General features: G+C 48.9%; 1 protein-coding gene across 2 annotated transcripts in view; it reads left to right on the top strand.

Annotated features, from left to right (window-relative positions):
• GPBP1L1 (GC-rich promoter binding protein 1 like 1) overlaps positions 1 to 17408 on the top strand; it is a 261647-nt gene that overhangs the window by 113129 nt on the left and 131110 nt on the right. The window lies entirely within an intron of this gene.

Raw genomic sequence — 17408 nt, 5'->3', positions numbered from 1 at the left:
ACCCCGAGGATCTTAAGACTTGAACCCACCTGTTGGTTGCCCTCAAGTGTACTCCCTGTACAGATCTGAAGCCTATTTTCAATCCCCTTTGACTAACATTTTGCATCTGATGCCATACTACACCTCTGCACCCGACCACCCCAGTGCTGCCAGTTGTGACCTGTTGGTGTGGTCCTGATCCTTTCCCAGTACTTACTGGAAGTCCAGGAGATTGGTTCCTTAAGTACCTTAATGCAGTACTTGTTTTTCTCTACATACGATAACATTACTGCTTCTGAAAAATGCACTGTTGATTTTCGAAACCTGAAAGCGTGTTTCCTGAAAAACCTACTTACCTGATCATATTGATTCTGGTGCCTAAATATATATATATATATATATATATAAAGGTACTTGTTATTTTTGTAGATTGGTTTAGATCTCCTTATTGAGTCATGTGTCTCATTTATTGACTGTGTGTACTCGCAGATGTCTAACACACCTCTCTGATAAGCCTAAGACTGCTTGAACACACTACCCCATAGAAGAGAACTGTGGGATTGCTAGAGCAAGACCTACCCACTAGTAAGGGAACGCCTGGGCTTCTTTGCACCATATCTCATTTTGGTATATCGTATAAAGAGCCAGCTTCCTACAATATGCAATACCTGTTCAAACCCATTGTTGAAGGTGATGTGTGCAGTATCAACATTTAATGACACTTGTTACAGCGTCGAACCTTGCATTGTTAGCCATCAAATGTTGTCCGTAATTCATTACATGCAAAAACCTGTTACACAATTTGCCTTCTACTTTACCTCTGCTGCTAATGCAGCTTAAGGACCAACTAACAGCATCCAAGCCTAAAATCAAGTGCAGCGTGGTCACCATATTAAGACTTTCTTCTTCCGTTTGGTCTGGAAGAACTGCTGAAAGCTTTCTGAATGCCAAAAGGAGGAGGAAAGGCAGTATTGTCAAAGTAAATTCAGCGTGCAAGGCAGAACACAGTAGCCGGAGGAGGAAACAACTCACTGTGGGATCCACCAAAATACTCTGAGAAACATTGTAGTAGGTGGTACACACGGGTGGGTGATGGTAGGAGGCTGGAGAATGCATAGGCAGGGCTCCCCCTTCTCTGAGGGAGGTAGAGAATACTCCTTTTAGGTTCTGCCCTGAGTGCCACCTCAAATTTGTTCAGGGACAACCACCATGTCTTCAACCCCTGCCTTCTAAGGGACCACAACACAGAGGGGTGTGCAGAGTTCAAGCCTAAGACAATAAGAGCCAAGGAGAAACTGAGGCACACGCCCTGTGTTGTACAGGGGCAGAAGGAAAGTCCATGACTTGCAGACCTCGTCCTGTTGACGTGAGGAGGACAGCATCTGCGAAGGGGCTGGACTCAGACATCGAAAGGGAAGTCCTCAACGTTGAGTGAAAGCACAGGGAAAAGGGTAGATGAGTGTAGGAAGTTGGCTCTGTATATACTATTTCAAAGTAAGAAATAGCATGCACAGAGTCCAAGGGTTCCCCTTAGAGGTAAGATAGTGGCAAAAAGAGAATTCTAATGCTCTATTTTGTGGTAGTGTGGTCGAGCAGTAGGCTTATCAGAGGGTAGTGTTAAGCATTTGTTGTACACACACAGGCAATAAATGGGGAACACACACTCAAAGACAAATTCCAGGCCAATAGGTTTTTATATAGAAAAATATATTTTCTCAGTTTATTTTAAGAACCACAGGTTCAAGATTTACAAATAATTTAAATGAAAGGTATTTCACGCAGGTATTCTAGGAACTTTGAATAATCACAATAGCATGTACAGTTTTGACAAAAATGGCAATAGGCTATTTTAAAAGTGGACACTGCAAAAATCAGCAGTTCCTGGGGGAGGTAAGTTAATGTTAAGTTCACAGGTAAGTAAAACACTTACAGGGTTTGAAGTTGGGTCTAAGGTAGCCCACTGTTGGAGGTTCAAGGCAACCCCAAAGTTACCACACCAGCAGCTCTGGGCCGGTCTGGTGCAGAGGTCAAAGTGGAGCCCAAAACACATAGGCTTCAATGGAAATAGGGGTGCCCCGGTTCCAGTCTGCCAGCAGGTAAGTACCCGCGTCTTCGGAGGGCAGACCAGGGGGGTTTTGTAGGGCACCGGGGGAGACACCAGCAGGCACAGAAAGTACACCCTCAGCAGCACAGTGGGGGCCGGGTGCAGAGTGCAAACAGGCGTTGGGTTTCTAATAGGTATCAATGGGGAGATCCGGGGGGGTCTCTAAAACGATGCAGGCACGGGGGGGGGGGGAGGGGCTCCTCAGGGTAGCCACCACCTGGGCTAGGCAGAGGGTCGCCTGGGAGTCGCTCCTGCACTGGAGGTCGGATCCTTCATGTCCTGGGGGCTGCGGGTGCAGTGTGGTTTCCAGGCGTCGTGTGCCTTGAAGCAGGCAGTCGCGGTCAGGGGAGCCTCAGGATTTCCTCTGCAGGTGTCGCTGTGGGGGCTCAGGTGAGGTCAACTCTGGTTACTCACGGGCTCACAGTCGCCGGGGAGTCCTCCCTGTAGTTAGTTTTCCGCAGGTCGAGCCGGGGGCGTCGGGTGCAGAGAGGAAAGTCTCACGCTTCTGGCGGGAAACGTGTGGTCTTTAAAAGTTGCTTCTTTGTTGCTAAGAGTTGCAGTTTCTTGAACAGGGCTGCTGTTCTTGGGAGTTTCTTGGTCCTCTAGATGCAGGGTAGTCCTGAGGCTTCAGAGGTCTTTGGACCCTGTTGGATGCGTCACTGTTGCAGTTTTCTACAAAGTAGGGAGACAGGCAGGTGGGGCTGGGGCCAAATCAGTTGTCATCTCCGTCTTCACTGCAGGGCTTCAGGTCAGCAGTCCTTATTCTTCTTTAGGTTGCAGGAATCTAGGTTCTGGGGAGCCCCTAAATACTGAATTTAGGGGGGTGTTTAGGTCTGGGAGGGCAGTAGCCAATGGCTACTGTCCTTGAGGGTGGCTACACCCTCTTTGTGCCTCCTCCCTGAGGGGAGGGGGGGCACATCCCTATTCCTATTGGGGGATGTAGGAAGTTGGCTCTGTATGTGCTATTTCAAAGTAAGGAATAGCATGCACAGAGTCCAAGGGTTCCCCTTAGAGGTAAAATAGTGGTAAAAAGAGATAATACTAATGCTCTATTTTGTGGTAGTGTGGTCGAGCAGTAGGCTTATCCAAGGAGTAGTGTTAAGCATTTGTTGTACATACACATAGACAATAAATGAGGTACACACACTCAGAGACAAATCCAGCCAATAGGTTTTGTTATAGAAAAATATATTTTCTTAGTTTATTTTAAGAACCACAGGTTCAAATTTAACATGTAATATCTTGTTTGAAAGGTATTGCAGGTAAGTACATTAGGAACTTTGAATCATTTCAATTGCATGTATACTTTTCAAGTTATTCACAAATAGCTACTTTAAAAGTGGACACTTAGTGCAATTTTCACAGTTCCTGGGGGAGGTAAGTTTTTGTTAGTTTTACCAGGTAAGTAAGACACTTACAGGGTTCAGTTCTTGGTCCAAGGTAGCCCACCGTTGGGGGTTCAGAGCAACCCCAAAGTTACCACACCAGCAGCTCAGGGCCGGTCAGGTGCAGAGTTCAAAGTGGTGCCCAAAACGCATAGGCTAGAATGGAGAGAAGGGGGTGCCCCGGTTCCGGTCTGCTTGCAGGTAAGTACCCGCGTCTTCGGAGGGCAGACCAGGGGGGTTTTGTAGGGCACCGGGGGGGGACACAAGCCCACACAGAAATTTCACCCTCAGCGGCGCGGGGGCGGCCGGGTGCAGTGTTAGAACAAGCGTCGGGTTCGCAATGTAAGTCAATGAGAGATCAAGGGATCTCTTCAGCGCTGCAGGCAGGCAAGGGGGGGGCTTCCTCGGGGAAACCTCCACTTGGGCAAGGGAGAGGGACTCCTGGGGGTCACTTCTGCAGTGAAAGTCCGGTCCTTCAGGTCCTGGGGGCTGCGGGTGCAGGGTCTTTTCCAGGCGTCGGAACTTAGGTTTCAGAGAGTCGCGGTCAGGGGAAGCCTCGGGATTCCCTCTGCAGGCGGCGCTGTGGGGGCCCAGGGGGGACAGGTTTTGGTACTCAGTCGTAGAGTAGTCCGGGGGTCCTCCCTGAGGTGTTGGTTCTCCACCAGCCGAGTCGGGGTCGCCGGGTGCAGTGTTGCAAGTCTCACGCTTCTTGCGTGGAAATTGCAGGGTTCTTTAAAGCTGCTTCTTGAAACAAAGTGGCAGTCTTTTTGGAGCAGGTCCGCTGTCCTCGGGAGTTTCTTGTCGTCGTCGAAGCAGGGCAGTCCTCCGAGGATTCAGAGGTCGCTGGTCCCTTTGGAAGGCGTCGCTGGAGCAGAGTTCCTTGGAAGGCAGGAGACAGGCCGGTGAGTTTCTGGAGCCAAGGCAGTTGTTGTCTTCTGGTCTTCCTCTGCAGGGGTTTTCAGCTGGGCAGTCCTTCTTGTTGTTGCAGGAATCTGATTTTCTAGGGTTCAGGGTAGCCCTTAAATACTAAATTTAAGGGCGTGTTTAGGTCTGGGGGGTTAGTAGCCAATGGCTACTAGCCCTGAGGGTGGGTACACCCTCTTTGTGCCTCCTCCCAAGGGGAGGGGGTCACAATCCTAACCCTATTGGGGGAATCCTCCATCTGCAAGATGGAGGATTTCTAAAAGTTAGAGTCACCTCAGCTCAGGACACCTTAGGGGCTGTCCTGACTGGCCAGTGACTCCTCCTTGTTATTCTCATTATTTTCTCCGGCCTTGCCGCCAAAAGTGGGGGCCGGGGCCGGAGGGGGCGGGCCACTCCACTAGCTGGAGTGTCCTGCGGGGCTGTGACAAAGGGGTGAGCCTTTGAGGCTCACCGCCAGGTGTTACAGCTCCTGCCTGGGGGAGGTGTTAGCATCTCCACCCAGTGCAGGCTTTGTTACTGGCCTCAGAGTGACAAAGGCACTCTCCCCATGGGGCCAGCAACATGTCTCTAGTGTGGCAGGCTGCTGGAACTAGTCAGCCTACACAGACAGTCGGTTAAGTTTCAGGGGGCACCTCTAAGGTGCCCTCTGGGGTGTATTTTGCAATAAAATGTACACTGGCATCAGTGTGCATTTATTGTGCTGAGAAGTTTGATACCAAACTTCCCAGTTTTCAGTGTAGCCATTATGGTGCTGTGGAGTTCGTGTAAAACAGACTCCCAGACCATATACTCTTATGGCTACCCTGCACTTACAATGTCTAAGGTTTTGCTTAGACACTGTAGGGGTACAGTGCTCATGCACTGGTACCCTCACCTATGGTATAGTGCACCCTGCCTTAGGGCTGTAAGGCCTGCTAGAGGGGTGTCTTACCTATACTGCATAGGCAGTGAGAGGCTGGCATGGCACCCTGTGGGGAGTGCCATGTCGACTTACTCGTTTTGTCCTCACTAGCACACACAAGCTGGCAAGCAGTGTGTCTGTGCTGAGTGAGAGGTCTCCAGGGTGGCATAAGACATGCTGCAGCCCTTAGAGACCTTCCTTGGCATCAGGGCCCTTGGTACTAGAAGTACCAGTTACAAGGGACTTATCTGGATGCCAGGGTCTGCCAATTGTGGATACAAAAGTACAGGTTAGGGAAAGAACACTGGTGCTGGGGCCTGGTTAGCAGGCCTCAGCACACTTTCAATTGTAAACATAGCATCAGCAAAGGCAAAAAGTCAGGGGGCAACCATGCCAAGGAGGCATTTCCTTACAGGGGAATCCTCCAAAATCAAGATGGAGGATTTCTAAAGGCAGGGGTCAACTCAGCTCAGGACACCTTAGGGGCTGTCCTGACTGGTGGGTGACTCCTCCTTGTTTTTCTCATTATCTCCCCTGGACTTGCCGCCAAAAGTGGGGGCTGTGTCCAGGGGCGGGCATCTCCACTAGCTGGAGTGCCCTGGGGCATTGTAACTGTAACTGTAGGAAGTTGGCTCTGTATGCACTATTTCAAAGTAAGGAATAGTATGCACAGAGTCCAAGGTTTCCCCTTAGAGGTAAGATAGTGGCAAAAAGAGAATTCTAATGCTCTATTTTGTGGTAGTGTGGTCGAGCAGTAGGCTTATCCGAGGGTAGTGTTAAGCATTTGTTGTACATACACAGGCAATAAATGAGGAACACACACTCGGAGACAATTCCAGGCCAATAGGTTTTTGTATAGAAAAATATATTTTCTGTATTTTAAGAACCACAGGTTCAAAATTTACATGTAATACTTCAAATGAAAGGTATTGCAGGTAGGTACTTTAGGAACTTTGAATTAGCAAAATAGCAAATACAGTTTTCACATAAATCACATATAGCTATTTTAAAACTAGACAGTGCAATTTTCCACAGTTCCTGGGGAGAGTAAGAGTTTGTTAGTTTTTGCAGGTAAGTAAACCACCTACGGGGTTCAAGTTTGGGTCCAAGGTAGCCCATCGTTGGGGGTTCAGAGCAACCCCAAAGTTACCACACCAGCACCTCAGGGCCGGTCAGGTGCAGAGGTCAAAGTGGTGCCCAAAACGCATAGGCTTCAATGGAGAAGGGGGTGCCCCGGTTCCAGTCTGCCAGCAGGTGTAAGTACCCGTGTCTTCGGAGGGCATACCAGGGGGGTTTTGTAGGGCACGGGGGGAGACACAAGTCCACACAGAAAGTACACCCTTAGCAGCACGGGGGCGGCCGGGTGCAGTGTGCAAACATGCGTCGGGTTCTCAATAGGTTTCAATGGGAGACCAAGGGGTCTCTTCAGCGATGCAGGCAAGGGGAGGGGCTCCTCGGGGTAGCCACCACCTGGGCAAGAGAGAGGGCCACCTGGGGGTCACTCCTGCACTGGAGGTCAGATCCTTCAGGCTCTGGGGGCTGCGGGTGCAGAGTCTTTACCAGGCGTCGGATCTTAGAAGCAGGCAGTCGCGGTCAGGGGGAGCCTCTGGATTCCCCCTGCAGGCGTCTGCGGGGGCTCGGGTGGGGGGGCAAATCTGGCTACTCACGGTCTCGGAGTCGCTGGGGAGTCCTCCCTGAAGTGATTGTGCTCCACAAGTCGAGCCGGGGGCGTCTGGTGCAGAGTGTCAAGTCTCACGCTTCCGGCAGGAAACGCAAGTTGTTGCACAGTTGCTTCTTTGTTTCAAAGTTGCAGTCTTTGGTGAACAGAGCCGCTGTCCTGGGGAGTTTGTGGTCCTTCTACATGCAGGGCAGTCCTCTGAGGATTCAGAGGTCGCTGGTCCCTGTGGAAAGCGTCGCTGGAGCAGTGTCTTTAGAAGTGGGGAGACAGGCCGGTAGAGCTGGGGCCAAAGCAGTTGGTGTCTCCGTCTTCTCTGCAGGGTTTTTCAGCTCAGCAGTCCTCTTCTTCTTAGGTTCCAGGAATCTGAGTTCCTAGTTTCTGGGGAGCCCTTAAATACTAAATTTTAGGGTGTGTTTAGGTCTGGGGGGGTTAGTAGCCAATGGCTACTAGCCCGCAGGGTGGGTACACCCTCTTTGTGCCGCCTCCCTGAGGGGAGGGGGGCACATCCCTATCCCTATTGGGGGAATCCTCCATCTGCAAGATGGAGGATTTCTAAAAGTTAGTCACCTCAGCTCAGGACACCTTAGGGGCTGTCCTCACTGGCCAGTGACTCCTTGTTTTTCTCATTATCTCCTCCTGCCTTGCTGCCAAAAGTGTGGCCGTGGCCGGAGGGGGCAGGCAACTCCACTAGCTGGAGTGCCCTGGGGTGCTGTAACAAAGGGGGTGAGTCTTTGAGGCTCACCGCCAGGTGTTAAAGTTCCTGCAGGGGGAAGTGAGAAGCACCTCCACCCAGTACAGGCTTTGTTACTAGCCACAGAGTGACAAAGGCACTCTCCCCATGTGGCCAGCAACATGTCTGGAGTGTGGCAGGCTGCTAAAACCAGTCAGCCTACACGGGTAGTCGGTTAAGTTTTCAGGGGGCACCTCTAAGGTGCCCTCTGGGGTGTATGTTACAATAAAATGTACACTGGCATCAGTGTGCATTTATTGTGCTGAGAAGTTTGATACCAAACTACAGTTTTCAGTGTAGCCATTATGGTGCTGTGGAGTTCGTGCATGACAGACTCCCAGACCATATACTCTTATGGCTACTGTAAGGAAATGCCTCCTTGGCATGGTTGCCCCCTGACTTTTTGCCTTTGCTGATGCTATGTTTACAATTGAAAGTGTGCTGAGGCCTGCTAACCAGGCCCCAGCACCAGTGTTTTCCCTAACCTGTACTTTTGTATCCACAATTGGCAGACCCTGGCATCCAGATAAGTCCCTTGTAACTGGTACTTCTAGTACCAAGGGCCCTGATGCCAAGGAAGGTCTCTAAGGGCTGCAGCATGTCTTATGCCACCCTGGAGACCTCTCACTCAGCACAGACACACTGCTTGCCAGCTTGTGTGTGCTAGGGAGAACAAAACGAGTAAGTCGACATGGCACTCCCCTCAGGGTGCCATGCCAGCCTCACTGCCTATGCAAGTATAGGTCAGTCACCCCTCTAGCATGCCTTACAGCCCTAAGGCAGGGTGCACTATACCATAGGTGAGGGTACCAGTGCATGAGCATGGTACCCCTACAGTGTCTAAACAAAACCTTAGACATTGTAAGTGCAGGGTAGCCATAAGAGTATATGGTCTGGGAGTTTGTCAAACACGAACTCCACAGCACCATAATGGCTACACTGAAAACTGGGAAGTTTGGTATCAAACTTCTCAGCACAATAAATGCACACTGATGCCAGTGTACATTTTATTGCAAAATACACCCCAGAGGGCACCTTAGAGATGCCCCCTGAAACTTAACCGACTGTCTGTGTAGGCTGACTAGTTCCAGCAGCCTGCCACACTAGAGACATGTTGCTGGCCCCATGGGGAGAGTGCCTTTGTCACTCTGAGGCCAGTAACAAAGCCTGCATTGGGTGGAGATGCTAACACCTCCCCCAGGCAGGAGCTGTAACACCTGGCGGTGAGCCTCAAAGGCTCACCCCTTTGTCACAGCACCGCAGGACACTCCAGCTAGTGGAGTTGCCCGCCCCCTCCGGCCCCCACTTTTGGCGGCAAGGCCGGAGAAAATGAGAATAACAAGGAGTCGTCACTGGCCCGTCAGGACAGCCCCTAAGGTGTCCTGAGCTGAGGTGACTCTAACTTTTAGAAATCCTCCATCTTGCAGATGGAGGATTCCCCCAATAGGATTAGGGATGTGACCCCCTCCCCTTGGGAGGAGGCACAAAGAGGGTGTACTCACCCTCAGGGCTAGTAGCCATTGGCTACTAACCCCCAGACCTAAACACGCCCTTAAATGTAGTATTTAAGGGCTCCCCTGAACCTAAAGATTTAGATTCCTGCAACTACAAGAAGGACTGCCTAGCTGAAAACCCCTGCAGAGGAAGACCAGAAGACAACAACTGCCTTGGCTCCAGAAACTCACCAGCCTGTCTCCTGCCTTCTAAAGAACTCTGCTCCAGCGACGCCTTCCAAAGGGACCAGCGACCTCTGAATCCTCTGAGGACTGCCCTGCTTCGACGACGACATGAAACTCCCGAGGACAGCGGACCTGCTCCAAAAAGACTGCAACTTTATCCAAAGGAGCAGCTTTAAAGAACCCTGCAAACTCCCCGCAAGAAGCGTGAGACTTGCAACACTGCACCCGGCGACCCCGACTCGGCTGGTGGAGAACCAACACCTCAGGGAGGACCCCCGGACTACTCTACGACTGTGAGTACCAAAACCTGTCCCCCCTGAACCCCCACAGCGCCGCCTGCAGAGGGAATCCCGAGGCTTCCCCTGACCGCGACTCTCTGAAACCTAAGTCCCGACGCCTGGAAAAGACCCTGCACCCGCAGCCCCCAGGACCTGAAGGACCGGACTTTCACTGCAGAAGTGACCCCCAGGAGTCCCTCTCCCTTGTCCAAGTGGAGGTTTCCCCGAGGAAGCCCCCCCTTGCCTGCCTGCAGCGCTGAAGAGATCCCTTGATCTCTCATTGACTTCCATTGCGAACCCGACGCTTGTTCTAACACTGCACCCGGCCGCCCCCGCGCCGCTGAGGGTGAAATTTCTGTGTGGGCTTGTGTCCCCCCCCCCCCCCGGTGCCCTACAAAACCCCCCTGGTCCGCCCTCCGAAGACGCGGGTACCTACCTGCAAACAGACCGGAACCGGGGCACCCCCCCCTCTCCATTGAAGCCTATGCGTTTTGGGCACCACTTTGAACTCTGCACCTGACCGGCCCTGAGCTGCTGGTGTGGTAACTTTGGGGTTGCTCTGAACCCCCAACGGTGGGCTACCTTGGACCAAGAACTGAACCCTGTAAGTGTCCTCCTTACCTGGTAAAACTAACAAAAACTTACCTCCCCCAGGAACTGTGAAAATTGCACTGTCCACTTTTAAAATAGCTATTTGTGAATAACTTGAAAAGTATACATGCAATTGAAATGATTCAAAGTTCCTAATGTACTTACCTGCAATACCTTTCAAACAAGATATTACATGTTAAATTTGAACCAGTGGTTCTTAAAATAAACTATGAAAAGATATTTTTCTATACAAAACCTATTGGCTGGATTTGTCTCTGAGTGTGTGTACCTCATTTATTGTCTATGTGTATGTACAACAAATGCTTAACACTACTCCTTGGATAAGCCTACTGCTCGACCACACTACCACAAAATAGAGCATTAGTATTATCTATTTTTACCACTATTTTACCTCTAAGGGGAACCCTTGGACTCTGTGCATGCTATTCCTTACTTTGAAATTGCACATACAGAGCCAACTTCCTACAGCTACCCTGCACTTACAATGTCTAAGGTTTTGCTTAGACACTGTAGGGGCATAGTGCTCATGCACCTATGCTCTCACGTATGGTATAGTGCACCCTGCCTTAGGGCTGTAAGGCCTGCTAGAGGGGTGACTTATCTATACTGCATAGGCAGTGTGAGGTTGGCATGGCACCCTGTGGGGAATGCCATGTCGACTTAGTCTTTTTATCCCCACTAGCACAAACAAGCTGGCAAGCAGTGTCTGTGCTGAGTGAGGGGTCCCCAGGGTGGCATAAGACATGCTGCAGCTGTTCGAGACCTTCCCTGGCATCAGGGCCCTTGGTACCAGGGGTACCAGTTACAAGGGAATTACCTGGATGCCAGGGTGTGCCAATTGTGGAACAAAAGTACAGGTTAGGGAAAGAACACTGGTGCTGGGGCCTGGTTAGCAGGCCTCAGCACACTTTTAAATCAAAACTTAGCATCAGCAAAGGCAAAAGGTCAGGGGGTAACCATGCCAAGGAGGCATTTCCTTACAGTAACACAGAGCCTGAGCCGTTGGTGTCTCCGTCTTCTCTGCAGGGCTTCAGGTCAGCAGTCCTTTGTCGTCAGGTTGCAGGGATCTACTTTCCTAGGTTCTGGGGAGCCCCTAAATACTGAATTTAGGGGTGTGTTTAGGTCTGGGAGGGCAGTAGCCAATGGCTACGGTGCTTGAGGGTGGCTACACCCTCTTTGTTCCTCCTCCCTGAAGGGACGGGGGCACATCCCTAATCCTATTAGGGGAATCCTCCAAAACCAAGATGGAGGATTTCTAAAGGCAGGGGTCACCTCCGCTCAGGGCACCTTAGGGGCTGTCCTGACTGGTGGGTGACTCCTCCTTGTTTCTCATTATCTCCCCTGGACTTGCTGCCAAAAGAAGTGGGGGGCTGTGTCCGGTTTGGGGGGGGGAAGGTGCATCTCCCCTAGCTGGAGTACCCTGGGGCATTGTAACACGAAGCTTGAGCCTTTGAGGCTCACTGCTAGGTGTTTCAGTTCCTGCAGGAGGGAGGTGTGAAGCACCTCCACCCAGAACAGGATTTGTTTCTGGCCTCAGAGGGCACAAAGGCTCTCACCGCATGGGGTCAGAAACTCGTCTCAGCAGCAGGCTGGCACAGACCAGTCAGTCCTGCACTGAACATTTGGGTAAAATACAGGGGGCATCTCTAAGATGTCTTCTGTGTGCATTTTTTAATAAATCCAACACTGGCATCAGTGTGGGTTTATTATTCTGAGAAGTTTGATACCAAACTTCCCAGTATTCAGTGTAGCCATTATGGAGCTGTGGAGTTCGTTTTTGACAAACTCCCAGACCATATACTTAATATGGCTACACTGCACTTACAATGTCTAAGAATAGACTTACACTGTAGGGGCATATTGCTCATGCAGCTATGCCCTCACCTGTGGTATAGTGCACCCTGTCTTACGGCTGTAAGGCCTGCTAGAGGGGTGACTTACCTATGCCACAGGCAGTATTTTGTGTGCATGGCGTCCTGAGGGGGATGCCATGTCGACTTTGCCTTTTTCTCCCCACCAACACACAATCTGCAGTGGCAGTGTACATGTGTTAGGTGAGGGGTCCCTTAGGGTGGCACCACATATGCTGCAGCCCTTAGGGACCTTCCCTGGTCACAGGGCCCTTGGTACCACTGGTACCTTTTACAATGGACTTAGCTGTGTGCCAGGGGTGTGCCAATTGTGGAAACAATTGTACATTTTAGGTGAAAGAACACTGGTGCTGTGGCCTGGTTAGCAGGGTCCCAGCACACTTCTCAGTCAAGTCAGTATCAGGCAAAAAGTTTGGGGTAACTGCAACAGGGAGCCATTTCCTTATACCAGGTATCTGCTATCAATTCTGTTACTTTAAGAATGGATTGATCTAAGGTCCAGTGCTTCTCACCTTTAAGTATAACTGCAATGAAAAATGTGTTCAATCCAGAAACTTCATGTTTGATGGCATGTGTAGCTGTAGATGCACATGCTCTGCATACGTCCGCCATCTAGTGTTTGGTTTGAAAGTTAGCAAGTTGTTTTTGTTTGAAAAGTATTTCAAGTCACAGGACATAGTGACGACTCCTCTTGCTTGCAATGCGCAGGATCCTCAACTCCATGTTCAGATTGTTTTCTTCTGCTGTCTGGTCATGTTCTCTTGGAGCTCCAGTTCGAGGCCATCATAGGCCTCTTGAGTTTGGTAAAACCTTTCCAAACCAGTCTGTATTGTTTTCGATCATGATATTCTTTGTTACGTTGCGTTCCAGGACTGAAGTAACACTATGTAAGTGACTTTTTCAATCAAGGCCTTTGGGGGGGCCGCGCCCTTAGGGCGACCCATTTTTCTCCATTCGACATACTGGAGAATGAAAAATTGATGCCAGGGATGCCATTCAGTTTCTGTCTGAAGTGCCACTCCAGATTCCCTTGGGCAAATCACCATCAGGTCTGTAACCTCTGCCTGCTGCCGGAACACCAAGCAGAAGACTGTGAGGGCCTGCCAGTTGCTCCAGTCAAAGAAAACCCTGCCAGGCCAAAGAGCTCATCTATGCGAAATGTAGAGGTAAGAATTGGAGGAAACGCCCAATATTTTTGGAATTCAAGACATCATGTTGGACACAGAGGAGGAGATTCAAGAGGCATCAGCTGCTAAAGAAGTGGGGTGTTCAGTCGATTCGGACGCCAAAATGATTCTGGAACAAAAGAAGATCCCTCCGGGTCAACACTCGGTGTTTAAGCATGCCCCTGCTTCACCCAAAAGACTAACTTCGGACACTGAAGCAATGGAGGCACCACTGCTTTCTGGCCATGGCAGACGTCGAAGTTGGTTTGGATGCCCTGCCATCAGGCTCGGCACCGAAACATAAATCAAAAACCATTGCTTCCATAACTAGCTCTGTCAGTAGCACCGAAAACATCACATTCAGTGCCCACTGCTTTGGTGCCAAAATGACTGCCCACATCGGCAACATCATCTTCAGCATCGAAAACAAACCTGCTTCGGCATCGGGAAAAAAAACAGGATCTGAAATCCCTTTTGGAGCCAAAAAAATCTGCCAGAGCCAATTCTTCGCAAGATGAAGCAACAGCTCCAAGCCAAACAATCTCAATTACACATCCAGCCTCATACTGCAAGAGTACTGGTTAAAACTACTCCTTCGAAGAGATAGCTCACTTTTGAGGAGGCTTTAGACACAACTGAACCTCCAACAAAACAGAAAAGAGTGGACAAGGAACTGCAGGAGACTCATCCATCTCTGCGTACATCTGCACAAACCCCTTCTCCACAACACTCGAAGACCCATTAGACATATCTCCCCAAGGGTCTCCACACTCAGGTCACAATATTCATGACACTAGTGATGACACATCTTTTCAGGACTTAGTAGGGAGGGCTGCTGCATATCATCAGTACTCCTCCACTATTATCCTATAGAGGATGACTTTTTAGTTAAGACACTAACAGCCTCTCATAAAGTCATACTATCTCCCTAGGCTGGAGGGTATGCTCAGACTTGTGGATGATATTTTCCAAGATCCAGCTAGGGCTCGCATTATTACTCCAAGAGTGGAGAAGAAATACAAAGTTTCTCCTTCAGATCCAATATACATCAAAAGTCAAATTCCAGCAGACTCTTCAGTTGTCACCAATGCTAGAAAAAGTCAATTTGCAAGGTTCTCAGAATGCACCACCTTCTGACAAAGAGAGTAAGCTTATTGATGCGTCTAGCTGGCGTGTTGCTGCTCAAGCAGCAAATCACTGGCATATTCCCCATACAAAAGGACTTCTAGCCAGATACGATCATGCCCACTGGGACAAAATCGAACAGTTCCAATATCTCCCAGAGGAGCATAGGAAAAAGAGACAGGAAATTGTTAATGAGACCGCATATTTCCAATAAAGCAGTTCGCTGTGCGCTGGACTTTGCTGATACAGCAGCCAGAGAGATTAATACTAGTATTTTACTATGACGCCATGCATGGCTGCATATTTTTGGCTTTAAAAAGAGCTACAGCATACTATCCTAAATGTCCCAATTGACAAGGATCATCTTTTCGGTCCACAAATAGATAAGGCCTTAGAAAAGATCTAAAAGGACAACGAGGTGGCTAACTCTATGGGGGCACTTCAACTTCTTTCCTCTTGTCGTACTTTTTCGCAAAACACAGTATAATCCCCCTCTAAGCCTTCAGCAGGTGAGACATCTTCCTCATAAGTCAATCACATACAACCTTCAACAGAGGATTATACAGAGGATCTTATAGGGGAAGTCTACCACTGTCACCAAACAGTGACTCTGTACAGCTTCCCACAGATCAATTATTACTTGTAGGAGGGTGCCTTCAGTTCTTCCGACAGAATTGGCAGCATATTACAACAGCTCGTATCCACATCTCCAAACATACTACTTCGTCATCACAATCTTTCACAGGACCACATAGTTCTTCAACAAGAGGTACACTCTTTGCTTCTCAGAGGGACAATAGAACCAGTTCCTATTCCACACCAGGGAACTGGAGTGTACTCCCTTTATTTTTTCATACCCACAAAGAACAGCTCACTAAGGCCCATAATAGATCTCAGACCCTTTAAACCATTACGTCTATTCAGAAAAATGTCATATAGTCACACTACAGGATGTGCCACCTCTGATACAACATGGTGGCTTTCTATCAGCACTAGATCTAAAGGAGGCATACCTCCATATTCCTATACATTCAGCACATCTCAAACACCTCACATTTGTCATTCAAGGACATTAACAGTTTAAACCGGTTCCATTCAGAGTCAACACACCGCCAAGAGTGTTTACAAAATGCCTAGCGGTTGTAGCAGCTCACCTACGCAGGCAAACAATTCATGTATATCCATACCTAGACGACTGGCTGCTCAAAGCCACCTCTCTTCCACCATATTTCAACCACAGTCAAGCCACATTAGACCTGCTTCACCAGTTTGGATTCACAATCAATTTCCAGAAGTCTCATTTCACCCTACTACAGGTTAAACCTTACTTAGGGGCCTAATCAATACACAGATGGTAGCAGTTTATCCAGGTGCAGCAAGCATACAAAACTTCCAATCTCAACTTTTCACTTTCGCTGCAATTAACAGGTTACAGTCAGATCAATCATGAAATATCTGGGAATGATGGCATCTTGCATTATAATTGTGCAACATTCATGCCTTTGCATGTGTCCGTTGCAAGAATGTTTCTCATGCTAATGGTCTCAAGCACAGGGTCATTTGGAGGTTCTAGACAATCACTCCTTTTGCCTTCTGAAGTGGTGGAACAAAACCAATCTTTTCAAAGGGTGGCCATTTTTCCCCCCAAGTCATTCTGACCACGGATGCTGGTCAGATGGGATGGGGTGCTCATCTCCCCAACCTTACAATACAGTGTCTTTGGGATCATATGCACAAACGTTTGCATATCAACTATCTGGAGATGCTAGTGGTTCATCTAGCACTCCAAGCCTTTGCCACTCATCGCAAAAACAAAGTAGTCCTCATCCGCACAGACCACATGACAGCCATGTTTTATCTGCAAAAATAGGGGGTGGGGGGACACATTCACTACAGTTGTCTCGCCTTGCACAGTTTGACATTGGGCCATTCATCACAACGTTTGCCTGTTAGCGGAACACCTACCACGGTAACACAACACATTTGCCAACCTCCTCAGCAGGATGGCGTAACAAGTCCACGAATGGAACTCCACCTGAGAGTCTCCAACCCTACTTCCAAAAATGGGGTTCTCCAGACATAAATCTGTTCAACAAAAAAAAAGCAAAATGCCCAGACTTAGCCTCCAGGTTTCCATACCCTCAGTCCAAGAGCAATGCTTTGTGGATGAACTGGTCACGGATATTTGCCTACTCTTTTTCCACCTCTCCCTTTTCCATTTGTGGTTTGGAAACTCTTTCAAACCTCTCACAATGAGAATGGTAGCACCCACAAGACAACCATGGTTCACCACTCTACTACATCTATCAGTAGTACCACACGAGAAGCTTCCTCTACACCTGGACCTTCTCACTCAGAACAAAGCCCAAATCAGACACCCAGGACCCAAGGACTTGAACTCTTTCCAAGTGTCTACACAAATTATTTTGTACCTTCATTTGCAAAAAGCAAATTTAACATCTACCTCCATAGAGGTACATTTAGCAGCCATAGCTGCTTATCTACCGAACAGACAATGTTTTTCTCTTTCTAGAATCCCTGTCATAAACGCTTTTATGGAAGGACTTAAAAGTCTACCTCCAGTAGTCACGAAGACTACCTCCAGTTCCCTCTCAGAATCTGAATATAGTACTCACCAGACTTAAGGGACCAACCTTTGAACCAATGCACTCAGGGGGGCCTCAAGTGGTCCCGTGGGGGGTGCTAGGCTCTGGCCAAAAAAAGCATTAGGCAGGTAACAGGCCTTTGTTTTAAGTAGAATATGTTATTACATTTGTAAAAAGGAAACAGTACTTAACTGCAATGTTTAAATAGGTCTAGACATATTTTAACATTGCCATCTTTATAAAATAATTGTGAAAAATTGAGGGAGGCACAATGATTTTTATTTTTCAACTGGGTGGGGGGGCGGCATTAACATGTTTAGAGACCACTGATCTATATTGATAGAATTAAAAGGTTTAGGAAGATAAAATC

Source organism: Pleurodeles waltl, chromosome 4_2, assembly GCF_031143425.1.
Source record: "Pleurodeles waltl isolate 20211129_DDA chromosome 4_2, aPleWal1.hap1.20221129, whole genome shotgun sequence".
Lineage (NCBI taxonomy): Eukaryota > Metazoa > Chordata > Amphibia > Caudata > Salamandridae > Pleurodeles > Pleurodeles waltl.
The sequence above is the reverse complement of the archived record's forward strand: the minus strand, read 5'-3'. Positions and strand labels throughout refer to the sequence as shown.